The following is a 15,845-nucleotide window of genomic DNA, read 5'->3' as shown; positions in this document are numbered from 1 at the left end:
GCTTTTGGCCCCAGCGGGGGTAGAGCGGGGCGTGTGTCTGCCGTGCGGGAGCAGGGAAGCCGTGAGGCCAAGGCGGCGCGACGGTCCTGGGGGGCGCTGAGGCCTTTCCCTCTGCCTGCCTGCGTGTCGGGGGCGGGGGGGCGGGCGAGGAAGCTTAGGCCCTCACCCGGTGCGGTGCGATGGCTTGGGTCGGGTCGGGGAGAGGGAAGAAAGCGTGTGTGGAGCGTTGGTGGGGCAGGTGTGTGTGTGGGAGTGCTGGGTGGGGCAGGCCGTTGAGGCGGTGGCGGTGGTGGTGTTTTTGGTGGGAGTGAGTTGGGGTCAGGTGGGTGTGGGGTCCCCCCCAAGGGGTGGATGGTCTGAGGGTTAAGGCTTGGAACGTGCGTCTTGGGGGACCGTGGGGGGAGGTTGTTGAGAGCGGGGAAGGCCCTGGGTCTCGGTTGTGGACTATTAAGCCCGGTGGAGGGGGACCGTGGGTGGAGGTGGTTGAGAGCGGGGAAGGCCCTGGGTCTCGGTTGTGGACTATTAAGCCCGGTGGAGGGGGACCGTGGGTGGAGGTGGTTGAGAGCGGGGAAGGCCCTGGGTCTCGGTTGTGGACTATTAAGCCCGGTGGAGGGGGACCGTGGGTGGAGGTGGTTGAGAGCGGGGAAGGCCCTGGGTCTCGGTTGTGGACTATTAAGCCCGGTGGAGGGGGACCGTGGGTGGAGGTTGTTGAGAGCGTGGAAGGCCCTGGGTCCCGGTTGTGGACTATTAAGCCCGGTGGAGGGGGACCGTGGGTGGAGGTTGTTGAGAGCGGGGAATGCCCTGGGTCTCGGTTGTGGACTATTAAGCCCGGTGGAGGGGGACCGTGGGTGGAGGTTGTTGAGAGCGGGGAAGGCCCTGGGTCCCGGTTGTGGACTATTAAGCCCGGTGGAGGGGGACCGTGGGTGGAGGTTGTTGAGAGCGGGGAAGGCCCTGGGTCCCGGTTGTGGACTATTAAGCCCGGTGGAGGGGGACCGTGGGTGGAGGTTGTTGAGAGCGGGGAAGGCCCTGGGTCCCGGTTGTGGACTATTAAGCCCGGTGGAGGGGGACCGTGGGTGGAGGTTGTTGAGAGCGGGGAAGGCCCTGGGTCCCGGTTGTGGACTATTAAGCCCGGTGGAGGGGGACCGTGGGTGGAGGTTGTTGAGAGCGGGGAAGGCCCTGGGTCTCGGTTGTGGACTATTAAGCCCGGTGGAGGGGGACCGTGGGTGGAGGTTGTTGAGAGCGGGGAAGGCCCTGGGTCCCGGTTGTGGACTATTAAGCCCGGTGGAGGGGGACCGTGGGTGGAGGTTGTTGAGAGCGGGGAAGGCCCTGGGTCCCGGTTGTGGACTATTAAGCCCGGTGGAGGGGGACCGTGGGTGGAGGTTGTTGAGAGCGGGGAAGGCCCTGGGTCCCGGTTGTGGACTATTAAGCCCGGTGGAGGGGGACCGTGGGTGGAGGTTGTTGAGAGCGGGGAAGGCCCTGGGTCCCGGTTGTGGACTATTAAGCCCGGTGGAGGGGGACTGTGGGTGGAGGTTGTTGAGAGCGGGGAAGGCCCTGGGTCTCGGTTGTGGACTATTAAGCCCGGTGGAGGTGTTGCGTACGGTGGATGTAAGGGGGAGGGCGTATGAAGTGACTGAGGAGTGGGTAAGGAAACGGGGGGAAAAATTTGGAGGCGAAGGCGGCCGAAAAAGGGTGCGGTTGACCTGGTGCCCGGGGAGCGAATGGGCCACCAGGTCAACCCCCGCTGAAAGCAGCGGAGGTTGACCTGGTGCCCGGGGAGCGAATGGGCCACCAGGTCAACCCCCGCTGAAAGCAGCGGAGGTTGACCTGGTGCCCGGGGAGGGAATCGGCCACCAGGTCAACCTCCGCTGAAAGCGGCCACGGTTTACCTGTTCCCCGGGGAGCGAATCGGACACCAGGTCAACCTCTGCTAAAGCGCCCGAGGTTGACCTGGTGCCCGGGGAGCGAATCTGACACCAGGTCAACCTCTGCTAAAGCGCCAGAGGTTGACCTGGTGCCCGGGGAGCGAATCGGACACCAGGTCAACCTCTGCTAAAGCGGCCGGGGTTGACCTGCTGTCCCTGCCGGACTTAGAAAATTTTTCTCTCCAGCCCGGTACCGGGGTTGACCTGTTGTCCCTGCCGGACTTAGAAAATTTTTCTCTCCAGCCTGGGACCGGGGTTGACCTGTTGTCCCTGCCGGACTTAGAAATTTTTTCTCTCCAGCCTGGGACCGGGGTTGACCTGTTGTCCCTGCCGGACTTGGAGCCCGAGGAGGGGATCGGCCACCAGGTCAACCTCCGCTGAAAGCGGCCACGGTTTACCTGGTGCCCGGGGAGCGAATCGGACACCAGGTCAACCTCTGCTAAAGCGCCCGAGGTTGACCTGGTGCCCGGGGAGCGAATCTGACACCAGGTCAACCTCTGCTAAAGCGCCCGAGGTTGACCTGGTGCCCGGGGAGCGAATCGGACACCAGGTCAACCTCCGCTAAAGCGCCCGAGGTTGACCTGGTGCCCGGGGAGCGAATCGGACACCAGGTCAACCTCCGCTAAAGCGCCCTAGGTTGACCTGGTGCCCGGGGAGCGAATCTGACACCAGGTCAACCTCTGCTAAAGCGCGCGAGGTTGACCTGGTGCCCGGGGAGCGAATCGGACACCAGGTCAACCTCTGCTAAAGCGGCCGGGGTTGACCTGCTGTCCCTGCCGGACTTTGAAAATTTTTCTCTCCCGCCTGGGACCGGGGTTGACCTGTTGTCCCTGCAGGACTTAGAAATTTTTTCTCTCCCCGCCTCGGACCGGGGTTGACCTGCTGTCCCTACCGGACTTAGAACATTTTTCTCTCCCCGCCCCGGCCCGGGGGTTAACCTCGGGGCACACAGCTTCCCGGGTCTGACGTGCACGTCCTGTCACCTCCCGGGCCCGGCGTCCTCGTCCTCCCTTCCCCTTGGGCCGGCTCGGAGGAAGTTTTCCCTCGGCCCGGCCTCCGGGTTAATTGTTTGGGCCCGGCTGACTGAGGCCAGGCTGCTGACGCTAAAGCCCGGGGAGGCGGGGGCCTACGGCCATACCGGACCGAATGCCCCCGATCTCGTCCGATCTCGGAAGGTAAACCGTCCCGGGCCTGGCTAGTACCTGGATGGGTGACCGCCTGGGAATCCCAGGTGCCGTAGGCAGCTTTTGGCCCCAGCGGGGGTAGAGCGGGGCGTGTGTCTGCCGTGCGGGAGCAGGGAAGCCGTGAGGCCAAGGCGGCGCGACGGTCCTGGGGGGCGCTGAGGCCTTTCCCTCTGCCTGCCTGCGTGTCGGGGGCGGGGGGGCGGGCGAGGAAGCTTAGGCCCTCACCCGGTGCGGTGCGATGGCTTGGGTCGGGTCGGGGAGAGGGAAGAAAGCGTATGTGGAGCGTTGGTGGGGCAGGTGTGTGTGTGGGAGTGCTGGGTGGGGCAGGCCGTTGAGGCGGTGGCGGTGGTGGTGTTTTTGGTGGGAGTGAGTTGGAGTCAGGTGGGTGTGGGGTCCCCCCCGGGGGGTGGATGGTCTGAGGGTTAAGGCTTGGAACGTGCGTCTTGGGGGACCGTGGGTGGAGGTTGTTGAGAGCGGGGAAGGCCCTGGGTCTCGGTTGTGGACTATTAAGCCCGGTGGAGGGGGACCGTGGGTGGAGGTGGTTGAGAGCGGGGAAGGCCCTGGGTCTCGGTTGTGGACTATTAAGCCCGGTGGAGGGGGACCGTGGGTGGAGGTGGTTGAGAGCGGGGAAGGCCCTGGGTCTCGGTTGTGGACTATTAAGCCCGGTGGAGGGGGACCGTGGGTGGAGGTGGTTGAGAGCGGGGAAGGCCCTGGGTCTCGGTTGTGGACTATTAAGCCCGGTGGAGGGGGACCGTGGGTGGAGGTTGTTGAGAGCGTGGAAGGCCCTGGGTCCCGGTTGTGGACTATTAAGCCCGGTGGAGGGGGACCGTGGGTGGAGGTTGTTGAGAGCGGGGAATGCCCTGGGTCTCGGTTGTGGACTATTAAGCCCGGTGGAGGGGGACCGTGGGTGGAGGTGGTTGAGAGCGGGGAAGGCCCTGGGTCCCGGTTGTGGACTATTAAGCCCGGTGGAGGGGGACCGTGGGTGGAGGTTGTTGAGAGCGGGGAAGGCCCTGGGTCCCGGTTGTGGACTATTAAGCCCGGTGGAGGGGGACCGTGGGTGGAGGTTGTTGAGAGCGGGGAAGGCCCTGGGTCTCGGTTGTGGACTATTAAGCCCGGTGGAGGGGGACCGTGGGTGGAGGTTGTTGAGAGCGGGGAAGGCCCTGGGTCCCGGTTGTGGACTATTAAGCCCGGTGGAGGGGGACCGTGGGTGGAGGTTGTTGAGAGCGGGGAAGGCCCTGGGTCCCGGTTGTGGACTATTAAGCCCGGTGGAGGGGGACCGTGGGTGGAGGTTGTTGAGAGCGGGGAAGGCCCTGGGTCCCGGTTGTGGACTATTAAGCCCGGTGGAGGGGGACCGTGGGTGGAGGTTGTTGAGAGCGGGGAAGGCCCTGGGTCTCGGTTGTGGACTATTAAGCCCGGTGGAGGGGGACCGTGGGTGGAGGTTGTTGAGAGCGGGGAAGGCCCTGGGTCCCGGTTGTGGACTATTAAGCCCGGTGGAGGGGGACCGTGGGTGGAGGTTGTTGAGAGCGGGGAAGGCCCTGGGTCTCGGTTGTGGACTATTAAGCCCGGTGGAGGGGGACCGTGGGTGGAGGTTGTTGAGAGCGGGGAAGGCCCTGGGTCCCGGTTGTGGACTATTAAGCCCGGTGGAGGGGGACCGTGGGTGGAGGTTGTTGAGAGCGGGGAAGGCCCTGGGTCCCGGTTGTGGACTATTAAGCCCGGTGGAGGGGGACCGTGGGTGGAGGTTGTTGAGAGCGGGGAAGGCCCTGGGTCTCGGTTGTGGACTATTAAGCCCGGTGGAGGGGGACCGTGGGTGGAGGTTGTTGAGAGCGGGGAAGGCCCTGGGTCCCGGTTGTGGACTATTAAGCCCGGTGGAGGGGGACCGTGGGTGGAGGTTGTTGAGAGCGGGGAAGGCCCTGGGTCCCGGTTGTGGACTATTAAGCCCGGTGGAGGGGGACTGTGGGTGGAGGTTGTTGAGAGCGGGGAAGGCCCTGGGTCTCGGTTGTGGACTATTAAGCCCGGTGGAGGTGTTGCGTACGGTGGATGTAAGGGGGAGGGCGTATGAAGTGACTGAGGAGTGGGTAAGGAAACGGGGGGAAAAATTTGGAGGCGAAGGCGGCCGAAAAAGGGTGCGGTTGACCTGGTGCCCGGGGAGCGAATGGGCCACCAGGTCAACCCCCGCTGAAAGCAGCGGAGGTTGACCTGGTGCCCGGGGAGCGAATGGGCCACCAGGTCAACCCCCGCTGAAAGCAGCGGAGGTTGACCTGGTGCCCGGGGAGGGAATCGGCCACCAGGTCAACCTCCGCTGAAAGCGGCCACGGTTTACCTGGTGCCCGGGGAGCGAATCGGACACCAGGTCAACCTCTGCTAAAGCGCCCGAGGTTGACCTGGTGCCCGGGGAGCGAATCTGACACCAGGTCAACCTCTGCTAAAGCGCCAGAGGTTGACCTGGTGCCCGGGGAGCGAATCGGACACCAGGTCAACCTCTGCTAAAGCGGCCGGGGTTGACCTGCTGTCCCTGCCGGACTTAGAAAATTTTTCTCTCCAGCCCGGTACCGGGGTTGACCTGTTGTCCCTGCCGGACTTAGAAAATTTTTCTCTCCAGCCTGGGACCGGGGTTGACCTGTTGTCCCTGCCGGACTTAGAAATTTTTTCTCTCCAGCCTGGGACCGGGGTTGACCTGTTGTCCCTGCCGGACTTGGAGCCCGAGGAGGGGATCGGCCACCAGGTCAACCTCCGCTGAAAGCGGCCACGGTTTACCTGGTGCCCGGGGAGCGAATCGGACACCAGGTCAACCTCTGCTAAAGCGCCCGAGGTTGACCTGGTGCCCGGGGAGCGAATCTGACACCAGGTCAACCTCTGCTAAAGCGCCCGAGGTTGACCTGGTGCCCGGGGAGCGAATCGGACACCAGGTCAACCTCCGCTAAAGCGCCCGAGGTTGACCTGGTGCCCGGGGAGCGAATCGGACACCAGGTCAACCTCCGCTAAAGCGCCCGAGGTTGACCTGGTGCCCGGGGAGCGAATCTGACACCAGGTCAACCTCTGCTAAAGCGCGCGAGGTTGACCTGGTGCCCGGGGAGCGAATCGGACACCAGGTCAACCTCTGCTAAAGCGGCCGGGGTTGACCTGCTGTCCCTGCCGGACTTTGAAAATTTTTCTCTCCCGCCTGGGACCGGGGTTGACCTGTTGTCCCTGCAGGACTTAGAAATTTTTTCTCTCCCCGCCTCGGACCGGGGTTGACCTGCTGTCCCTACCGGACTTAGAACATTTTTCTCTCCCCGCCCCGGCCCGGGGGTTAACCTCGGGGCACACAGCTTCCCGGGTCTGACGTGCACGTCCTGTCACCTCCCGGGCCCGGCGTCCTCGTCCTCCCTTCCCCTTGGGCCGGCTCGGAGGAAGTTTTCCCTCGGCCCGGCCTCCGGGTTAATTGTTTGGGCCCGGCTGACTGAGGCCAGGCTGCTGACGCTAAAGCCCGGGGAGGCGGGGGCCTACGGCCATACCGGACCGAATGCCCCCGATCTCGTCCGATCTCGGAAGGTAAACCGTCCCGGGCCTGGCTAGTACCTGGATGGGTGACCGCCTGGGAATCCCAGGTGCCGTAGGCAGCTTTTGGCCCCAGCGGGGGTAGAGCGGGGCGTGTGTCTGCCGTGCGGGAGCAGGGAAGCCGTGAGGCCAAGGCGGCGCGACGGTCCTGGGGGGCGCTGAGGCCTTTCCCTCTGCCTGCCTGCGTGTCGGGGGCGGGGGGGCGGGCGAGGAAGCTTAGGCCCTCACCCGGTGCGGTGCGATGGCTTGGGTCGGGTCGGGGAGAGGGAAGAAAGCGTGTGTGGAGCGTTGGTGGGGCAGGTGTGTGTGTGGGAGTGCTGGGTGGGGCAGGCCGTTGAGGCGGTGGCGGTGGTGGTGTTTTTGGTGGGAGTGAGTTGGGGTCAGGTGGGTGTGGGGTCCCCCCCAAGGGGTGGATGGTCTGAGGGTTAAGGCTTGGAACGTGCGTCTTGGGGGACCGTGGGGGGAGGTTGTTGAGAGCGGGGAAGGCCCTGGGTCTCGGTTGTGGACTATTAAGCCCGGTGGAGGGGGACCGTGGGTGGAGGTGGTTGAGAGCGGGGAAGGCCCTGGGTCTCGGTTGTGGACTATTAAGCCCGGTGGAGGGGGACCGTGGGTGGAGGTGGTTGAGAGCGGGGAAGGCCCTGGGTCTCGGTTGTGGACTATTAAGCCCGGTGGAGGGGGACCGTGGGTGGAGGTGGTTGAGAGCGGGGAAGGCCCTGGGTCTCGGTTGTGGACTATTAAGCCCGGTGGAGGGGGACCGTGGGTGGAGGTTGTTGAGAGCGTGGAAGGCCCTGGGTCCCGGTTGTGGACTATTAAGCCCGGTGGAGGGGGACCGTGGGTGGAGGTTGTTGAGAGCGGGGAATGCCCTGGGTCTCGGTTGTGGACTATTAAGCCCGGTGGAGGGGGACCGTGGGTGGAGGTTGTTGAGAGCGGGGAAGGCCCTGGGTCCCGGTTGTGGACTATTAAGCCCGGTGGAGGGGGACCGTGGGTGGAGGTTGTTGAGAGCGGGGAAGGCCCTGGGTCCCGGTTGTGGACTATTAAGCCCGGTGGAGGGGGACCGTGGGTGGAGGTTGTTGAGAGCGGGGAAGGCCCTGGGTCCCGGTTGTGGACTATTAAGCCCGGTGGAGGGGGACCGTGGGTGGAGGTTGTTGAGAGCGGGGAAGGCCCTGGGTCCCGGTTGTGGACTATTAAGCCCGGTGGAGGGGGACCGTGGGTGGAGGTTGTTGAGAGCGGGGAAGGCCCTGGGTCTCGGTTGTGGACTATTAAGCCCGGTGGAGGGGGACCGTGGGTGGAGGTTGTTGAGAGCGGGGAAGGCCCTGGGTCCCGGTTGTGGACTATTAAGCCCGGTGGAGGGGGACCGTGGGTGGAGGTTGTTGAGAGCGGGGAAGGCCCTGGGTCCCGGTTGTGGACTATTAAGCCCGGTGGAGGGGGACCGTGGGTGGAGGTTGTTGAGAGCGGGGAAGGCCCTGGGTCCCGGTTGTGGACTATTAAGCCCGGTGGAGGGGGACCGTGGGTGGAGGTTGTTGAGAGCGGGGAAGGCCCTGGGTCCCGGTTGTGGACTATTAAGCCCGGTGGAGGGGGACCGTGGGTGGAGGTTGTTGAGAGCGGGGAAGGCCCTGGGTCCCGGTTGTGGACTATTAAGCCCGGTGGAGGGGGACCGTGGGTGGAGGTTGTTGAGAGCGGGGAAGGCCCTGGGTCTCGGTTGTGGACTATTAAGCCCGGTGGAGGGGGACCGTGGGTGGAGGTTGTTGAGAGCGGGGAAGGCCCTGGGTCCCGGTTGTGGACTATTAAGCCCGGTGGAGGGGGACCGTGGGTGGAGGTTGTTGAGAGCGGGGAAGGCCCTGGGTCCCGGTTGTGGACTATTAAGCCCGGTGGAGGGGGACCGTGGGTGGAGGTTGTTGAGAGCGGGGAAGGCCCTGGGTCCCGGTTGTGGACTATTAAGCCCGGTGGAGGGGGACCGTGGGTGGAGGTTGTTGAGAGCGGGGAAGGCCCTGGGTCCCGGTTGTGGACTATTAAGCCCGGTGGAGGGGGACTGTGGGTGGAGGTTGTTGAGAGCGGGGAAGGCCCTGGGTCTCGGTTGTGGACTATTAAGCCCGGTGGAGGTGTTGCGTACGGTGGATGTAAGGGGGAGGGCGTATGAAGTGACTGAGGAGTGGGTAAGGAAACGGGGGGAAAAATTTGGAGGCGAAGGCGGCCGAAAAAGGGTGCGGTTGACCTGGTGCCCGGGGAGCGAATGGGCCACCAGGTCAACCCCCGCTGAAAGCAGCGGAGGTTGACCTGGTGCCCGGGGAGCGAATGGGCCACCAGGTCAACCCCCGCTGAAAGCAGCGGAGGTTGACCTGGTGCCCGGGGAGGGAATCGGCCACCAGGTCAACCTCCGCTGAAAGCGGCCACGGTTTACCTGGTGCCCGGGGAGCGAATCGGACACCAGGTCAACCTCTGCTAAAGCGCCCGAGGTTGACCTGGTGCCCGGGGAGCGAATCTGACACCAGGTCAACCTCTGCTAAAGCGCCAGAGGTTGACCTGGTGCCCGGGGAGCGAATCGGACACCAGGTCAACCTCTGCTAAAGCGGCCGGGGTTGACCTGCTGTCCCTGCCGGACTTAGAAAATTTTTCTCTCCAGCCCGGTACCGGGGTTGACCTGTTGTCCCTGCCGGACTTAGAAAATTTTTCTCTCCAGCCTGGGACCGGGGTTGACCTGTTGTCCCTGCCGGACTTAGAAATTTTTTCTCTCCAGCCTGGGACCGGGGTTGACCTGTTGTCCCTGCCGGACTTGGAGCCCGAGGAGGGGATCGGCCACCAGGTCAACCTCCGCTGAAAGCGGCCACGGTTTACCTGGTGCCCGGGGAGCGAATCGGACACCAGGTCAACCTCTGCTAAAGCGCCCGAGGTTGACCTGGTGCCCGGGGAGCGAATCTGACACCAGGTCAACCTCTGCTAAAGCGCCCGAGGTTGACCTGGTGCCCGGGGAGCGAATCGGACACCAGGTCAACCTCCGCTAAAGCGCCCGAGGTTGACCTGGTGCCCGGGGAGCGAATCGGACACCAGGTCAACCTCCGCTAAAGCGCCCTAGGTTGACCTGGTGCCCGGGGAGCGAATCTGACACCAGGTCAACCTCTGCTAAAGCGCGCGAGGTTGACCTGGTGCCCGGGGAGCGAATCGGACACCAGGTCAACCTCTGCTAAAGCGGCCGGGGTTGACCTGCTGTCCCTGCCGGACTTTGAAAATTTTTCTCTCCCGCCTGGGACCGGGGTTGACCTGTTGTCCCTGCAGGACTTAGAAATTTTTTCTCTCCCCGCCTCGGACCGGGGTTGACCTGCTGTCCCTACCGGACTTAGAACATTTTTCTCTCCCCGCCCCGGCCCGGGGGTTAACCTCGGGGCACACAGCTTCCCGGGTCTGACGTGCACGTCCTGTCACCTCCCGGGCCCGGCGTCCTCGTCCTCCCTTCCCCTTGGGCCGGCTCGGAGGAAGTTTTCCCTCGGCCCGGCCTCCGGGTTAATTGTTTGGGCCCGGCTGACTGAGGCCAGGCTGCTGACGCTAAAGCCCGGGGAGGCGGGGGCCTACGGCCATACCGGACCGAATGCCCCCGATCTCGTCCGATCTCGGAAGGTAAACCGTCCCGGGCCTGGCTAGTACCTGGATGGGTGACCGCCTGGGAATCCCAGGTGCCGTAGGCAGCTTTTGGCCCCAGCGGGGGTAGAGCGGGGCGTGTGTCTGCCGTGCGGGAGCAGGGAAGCCGTGAGGCCAAGGCGGCGCGACGGTCCTGGGGGGCGCTGAGGCCTTTCCCTCTGCCTGCCTGCGTGTCGGGGGCGGGGGGGCGGGCGAGGAAGCTTAGGCCCTCACCCGGTGCGGTGCGATGGCTTGGGTCGGGTCGGGGAGAGGGAAGAAAGCGTATGTGGAGCGTTGGTGGGGCAGGTGTGTGTGTGGGAGTGCTGGGTGGGGCAGGCCGTTGAGGCGGTGGCGGTGGTGGTGTTTTTGGTGGGAGTGAGTTGGAGTCAGGTGGGTGTGGGGTCCCCCCCGGGGGGTGGATGGTCTGAGGGTTAAGGCTTGGAACGTGCGTCTTGGGGGACCGTGGGTGGAGGTTGTTGAGAGCGGGGAAGGCCCTGGGTCTCGGTTGTGGACTATTAAGCCCGGTGGAGGGGGACCGTGGGTGGAGGTGGTTGAGAGCGGGGAAGGCCCTGGGTCTCGGTTGTGGACTATTAAGCCCGGTGGAGGGGGACCGTGGGTGGAGGTGGTTGAGAGCGGGGAAGGCCCTGGGTCTCGGTTGTGGACTATTAAGCCCGGTGGAGGGGGACCGTGGGTGGAGGTGGTTGAGAGCGGGGAAGGCCCTGGGTCTCGGTTGTGGACTATTAAGCCCGGTGGAGGGGGACCGTGGGTGGAGGTTGTTGAGAGCGTGGAAGGCCCTGGGTCCCGGTTGTGGACTATTAAGCCCGGTGGAGGGGGACCGTGGGTGGAGGTTGTTGAGAGCGGGGAATGCCCTGGGTCTCGGTTGTGGACTATTAAGCCCGGTGGAGGGGGACCGTGGGTGGAGGTGGTTGAGAGCGGGGAAGGCCCTGGGTCCCGGTTGTGGACTATTAAGCCCGGTGGAGGGGGACCGTGGGTGGAGGTTGTTGAGAGCGGGGAAGGCCCTGGGTCCCGGTTGTGGACTATTAAGCCCGGTGGAGGGGGACCGTGGGTGGAGGTTGTTGAGAGCGGGGAAGGCCCTGGGTCTCGGTTGTGGACTATTAAGCCCGGTGGAGGGGGACCGTGGGTGGAGGTTGTTGAGAGCGGGGAAGGCCCTGGGTCCCGGTTGTGGACTATTAAGCCCGGTGGAGGGGGACCGTGGGTGGAGGTTGTTGAGAGCGGGGAAGGCCCTGGGTCCCGGTTGTGGACTATTAAGCCCGGTGGAGGGGGACCGTGGGTGGAGGTTGTTGAGAGCGGGGAAGGCCCTGGGTCCCGGTTGTGGACTATTAAGCCCGGTGGAGGGGGACCGTGGGTGGAGGTTGTTGAGAGCGGGGAAGGCCCTGGGTCTCGGTTGTGGACTATTAAGCCCGGTGGAGGGGGACCGTGGGTGGAGGTTGTTGAGAGCGGGGAAGGCCCTGGGTCCCGGTTGTGGACTATTAAGCCCGGTGGAGGGGGACCGTGGGTGGAGGTTGTTGAGAGCGGGGAAGGCCCTGGGTCTCGGTTGTGGACTATTAAGCCCGGTGGAGGGGGACCGTGGGTGGAGGTTGTTGAGAGCGGGGAAGGCCCTGGGTCCCGGTTGTGGACTATTAAGCCCGGTGGAGGGGGACCGTGGGTGGAGGTTGTTGAGAGCGGGGAAGGCCCTGGGTCCCGGTTGTGGACTATTAAGCCCGGTGGAGGGGGACCGTGGGTGGAGGTTGTTGAGAGCGGGGAAGGCCCTGGGTCTCGGTTGTGGACTATTAAGCCCGGTGGAGGGGGACCGTGGGTGGAGGTTGTTGAGAGCGGGGAAGGCCCTGGGTCCCGGTTGTGGACTATTAAGCCCGGTGGAGGGGGACCGTGGGTGGAGGTTGTTGAGAGCGGGGAAGGCCCTGGGTCCCGGTTGTGGACTATTAAGCCCGGTGGAGGGGGACTGTGGGTGGAGGTTGTTGAGAGCGGGGAAGGCCCTGGGTCTCGGTTGTGGACTATTAAGCCCGGTGGAGGTGTTGCGTACGGTGGATGTAAGGGGGAGGGCGTATGAAGTGACTGAGGAGTGGGTAAGGAAACGGGGGGAAAAATTTGGAGGCGAAGGCGGCCGAAAAAGGGTGCGGTTGACCTGGTGCCCGGGGAGCGAATGGGCCACCAGGTCAACCCCCGCTGAAAGCAGCGGAGGTTGACCTGGTGCCCGGGGAGCGAATGGGCCACCAGGTCAACCCCCGCTGAAAGCAGCGGAGGTTGACCTGGTGCCCGGGGAGGGAATCGGCCACCAGGTCAACCTCCGCTGAAAGCGGCCACGGTTTACCTGGTGCCCGGGGAGCGAATCGGACACCAGGTCAACCTCTGCTAAAGCGCCCGAGGTTGACCTGGTGCCCGGGGAGCGAATCTGACACCAGGTCAACCTCTGCTAAAGCGCCAGAGGTTGACCTGGTGCCCGGGGAGCGAATCGGACACCAGGTCAACCTCTGCTAAAGCGGCCGGGGTTGACCTGCTGTCCCTGCCGGACTTAGAAAATTTTTCTCTCCAGCCCGGTACCGGGGTTGACCTGTTGTCCCTGCCGGACTTAGAAAATTTTTCTCTCCAGCCTGGGACCGGGGTTGACCTGTTGTCCCTGCCGGACTTAGAAATTTTTTCTCTCCAGCCTGGGACCGGGGTTGACCTGTTGTCCCTGCCGGACTTGGAGCCCGAGGAGGGGATCGGCCACCAGGTCAACCTCCGCTGAAAGCGGCCACGGTTTACCTGGTGCCCGGGGAGCGAATCGGACACCAGGTCAACCTCTGCTAAAGCGCCCGAGGTTGACCTGGTGCCCGGGGAGCGAATCTGACACCAGGTCAACCTCTGCTAAAGCGCCCGAGGTTGACCTGGTGCCCGGGGAGCGAATCGGACACCAGGTCAACCTCCGCTAAAGCGCCCGAGGTTGACCTGGTGCCCGGGGAGCGAATCGGACACCAGGTCAACCTCCGCTAAAGCGCCCGAGGTTGACCTGGTGCCCGGGGAGCGAATCTGACACCAGGTCAACCTCTGCTAAAGCGCGCGAGGTTGACCTGGTGCCCGGGGAGCGAATCGGACACCAGGTCAACCTCTGCTAAAGCGGCCGGGGTTGACCTGCTGTCCCTGCCGGACTTTGAAAATTTTTCTCTCCCGCCTGGGACCGGGGTTGACCTGTTGTCCCTGCAGGACTTAGAAATTTTTTCTCTCCCCGCCTCGGACCGGGGTTGACCTGCTGTCCCTACCGGACTTAGAACATTTTTCTCTCCCCGCCCCGGCCCGGGGGTTAACCTCGGGGCACACAGCTTCCCGGGTCTGACGTGCACGTCCTGTCACCTCCCGGGCCCGGCGTCCTCGTCCTCCCTTCCCCTTGGGCCGGCTCGGAGGAAGTTTTCCCTCGGCCCGGCCTCCGGGTTAATTGTTTGGGCCCGGCTGACTGAGGCCAGGCTGCTGACGCTAAAGCCCGGGGAGGCGGGGGCCTACGGCCATACCGGACCGAATGCCCCCGATCTCGTCCGATCTCGGAAGGTAAACCGTCCCGGGCCTGGCTAGTACCTGGATGGGTGACCGCCTGGGAATCCCAGGTGCCGTAGGCAGCTTTTGGCCCCAGCGGGGGTAGAGCGGGGCGTGTGTCTGCCGTGCGGGAGCAGGGAAGCCGTGAGGCCAAGGCGGCGCGACGGTCCTGGGGGGCGCTGAGGCCTTTCCCTCTGCCTGCCTGCGTGTCGGGGGCGGGGGGGCGGGCGAGGAAGCTTAGGCCCTCACCCGGTGCGGTGCGATGGCTTGGGTCGGGTCGGGGAGAGGGAAGAAAGCGTGTGTGGAGCGTTGGTGGGGCAGGTGTGTGTGTGGGAGTGCTGGGTGGGGCAGGCCGTTGAGGCGGTGGCGGTGGTGGTGTTTTTGGTGGGAGTGAGTTGGGGTCAGGTGGGTGTGGGGTCCCCCCCAAGGGGTGGATGGTCTGAGGGTTAAGGCTTGGAACGTGCGTCTTGGGGGACCGTGGGGGGAGGTTGTTGAGAGCGGGGAAGGCCCTGGGTCTCGGTTGTGGACTATTAAGCCCGGTGGAGGGGGACCGTGGGTGGAGGTGGTTGAGAGCGGGGAAGGCCCTGGGTCTCGGTTGTGGACTATTAAGCCCGGTGGAGGGGGACCGTGGGTGGAGGTGGTTGAGAGCGGGGAAGGCCCTGGGTCTCGGTTGTGGACTATTAAGCCCGGTGGAGGGGGACCGTGGGTGGAGGTGGTTGAGAGCGGGGAAGGCCCTGGGTCTCGGTTGTGGACTATTAAGCCCGGTGGAGGGGGACCGTGGGTGGAGGTTGTTGAGAGCGTGGAAGGCCCTGGGTCCCGGTTGTGGACTATTAAGCCCGGTGGAGGGGGACCGTGGGTGGAGGTTGTTGAGAGCGGGGAATGCCCTGGGTCTCGGTTGTGGACTATTAAGCCCGGTGGAGGGGGACCGTGGGTGGAGGTTGTTGAGAGCGGGGAAGGCCCTGGGTCCCGGTTGTGGACTATTAAGCCCGGTGGAGGGGGACCGTGGGTGGAGGTTGTTGAGAGCGGGGAAGGCCCTGGGTCCCGGTTGTGGACTATTAAGCCCGGTGGAGGGGGACCGTGGGTGGAGGTTGTTGAGAGCGGGGAAGGCCCTGGGTCCCGGTTGTGGACTATTAAGCCCGGTGGAGGGGGACCGTGGGTGGAGGTTGTTGAGAGCGGGGAAGGCCCTGGGTCCCGGTTGTGGACTATTAAGCCCGGTGGAGGGGGACCGTGGGTGGAGGTTGTTGAGAGCGGGGAAGGCCCTGGGTCTCGGTTGTGGACTATTAAGCCCGGTGGAGGGGGACCGTGGGTGGAGGTTGTTGAGAGCGGGGAAGGCCCTGGGTCCCGGTTGTGGACTATTAAGCCCGGTGGAGGGGGACCGTGGGTGGAGGTTGTTGAGAGCGGGGAAGGCCCTGGGTCCCGGTTGTGGACTATTAAGCCCGGTGGAGGGGGACCGTGGGTGGAGGTTGTTGAGAGCGGGGAAGGCCCTGGGTCCCGGTTGTGGACTATTAAGCCCGGTGGAGGGGGACCGTGGGTGGAGGTTGTTGAGAGCGGGGAAGGCCCTGGGTCCCGGTTGTGGACTATTAAGCCCGGTGGAGGGGGACTGTGGGTGGAGGTTGTTGAGAGCGGGGAAGGCCCTGGGTCTCGGTTGTGGACTATTAAGCCCGGTGGAGGTGTTGCGTACGGTGGATGTAAGGGGGAGGGCGTATGAAGTGACTGAGGAGTGGGTAAGGAAACGGGGGGAAAAATTTGGAGGCGAAGGCGGCCGAAAAAGGGTGCGGTTGACCTGGTGCCCGGGGAGCGAATGGGCCACCAGGTCAACCCCCGCTGAAAGCAGCGGAGGTTGACCTGGTGCCCGGGGAGCGAATGGGCCACCAGGTCAACCCCCGCTGAAAGCAGCGGAGGTTGACCTGGTGCCCGGGGAGGGAATCGGCCACCAGGTCAACCTCCGCTGAAAGCGGCCACGGTTTACCTGGTGCCCGGGGAGCGAATCGGACACCAGGTCAACCTCTGCTAAAGCGCCCGAGGTTGACCTGGTGCCCGGGGAGCGAATCTGACACCAGGTCAACCT

General features: G+C 64.5%; 4 non-coding genes across 4 annotated transcripts; all 4 read left to right on the top strand.

The window, feature by feature from the left end:
* Positions 1 to 3,046: 3,046 nt before the first annotated feature.
* On the top strand, positions 3,047 to 3,165 carry LOC142006269 (5S ribosomal RNA). Its single transcript, XR_012643375.1, has one exon. It is a non-coding gene; the product is annotated as a 5S ribosomal RNA (ribosomal RNA).
* Positions 3,166 to 6,586: 3,421 nt separating this feature from the next.
* Positions 6,587 to 6,705, top strand: LOC142006268 (5S ribosomal RNA). The gene has a single exon (XR_012643374.1). It is a non-coding gene; the product is annotated as a 5S ribosomal RNA (ribosomal RNA).
* A 3,496-nt stretch (positions 6,706 to 10,201) lies between these two features.
* On the top strand, positions 10,202 to 10,320 carry LOC142006267 (5S ribosomal RNA). Its single transcript, XR_012643373.1, has one exon. It is a non-coding gene; the product is annotated as a 5S ribosomal RNA (ribosomal RNA).
* A 3,421-nt stretch (positions 10,321 to 13,741) lies between these two features.
* Positions 13,742 to 13,860, top strand: LOC142006266 (5S ribosomal RNA). The gene has a single exon (XR_012643372.1). It is a non-coding gene; the product is annotated as a 5S ribosomal RNA (ribosomal RNA).
* Positions 13,861 to 15,845: the final 1,985 nt, after the last annotated feature.

This window comes from Carettochelys insculpta, unplaced genomic scaffold (genome assembly GCF_033958435.1).
Source record: "Carettochelys insculpta isolate YL-2023 unplaced genomic scaffold, ASM3395843v1 scaffold_0048, whole genome shotgun sequence".
NCBI lineage: Eukaryota > Metazoa > Chordata > Testudines > Carettochelyidae > Carettochelys > Carettochelys insculpta.
Note: the sequence above shows the minus strand (reverse complement) of the source record. Positions and strands in the feature narration are given on the sequence as shown.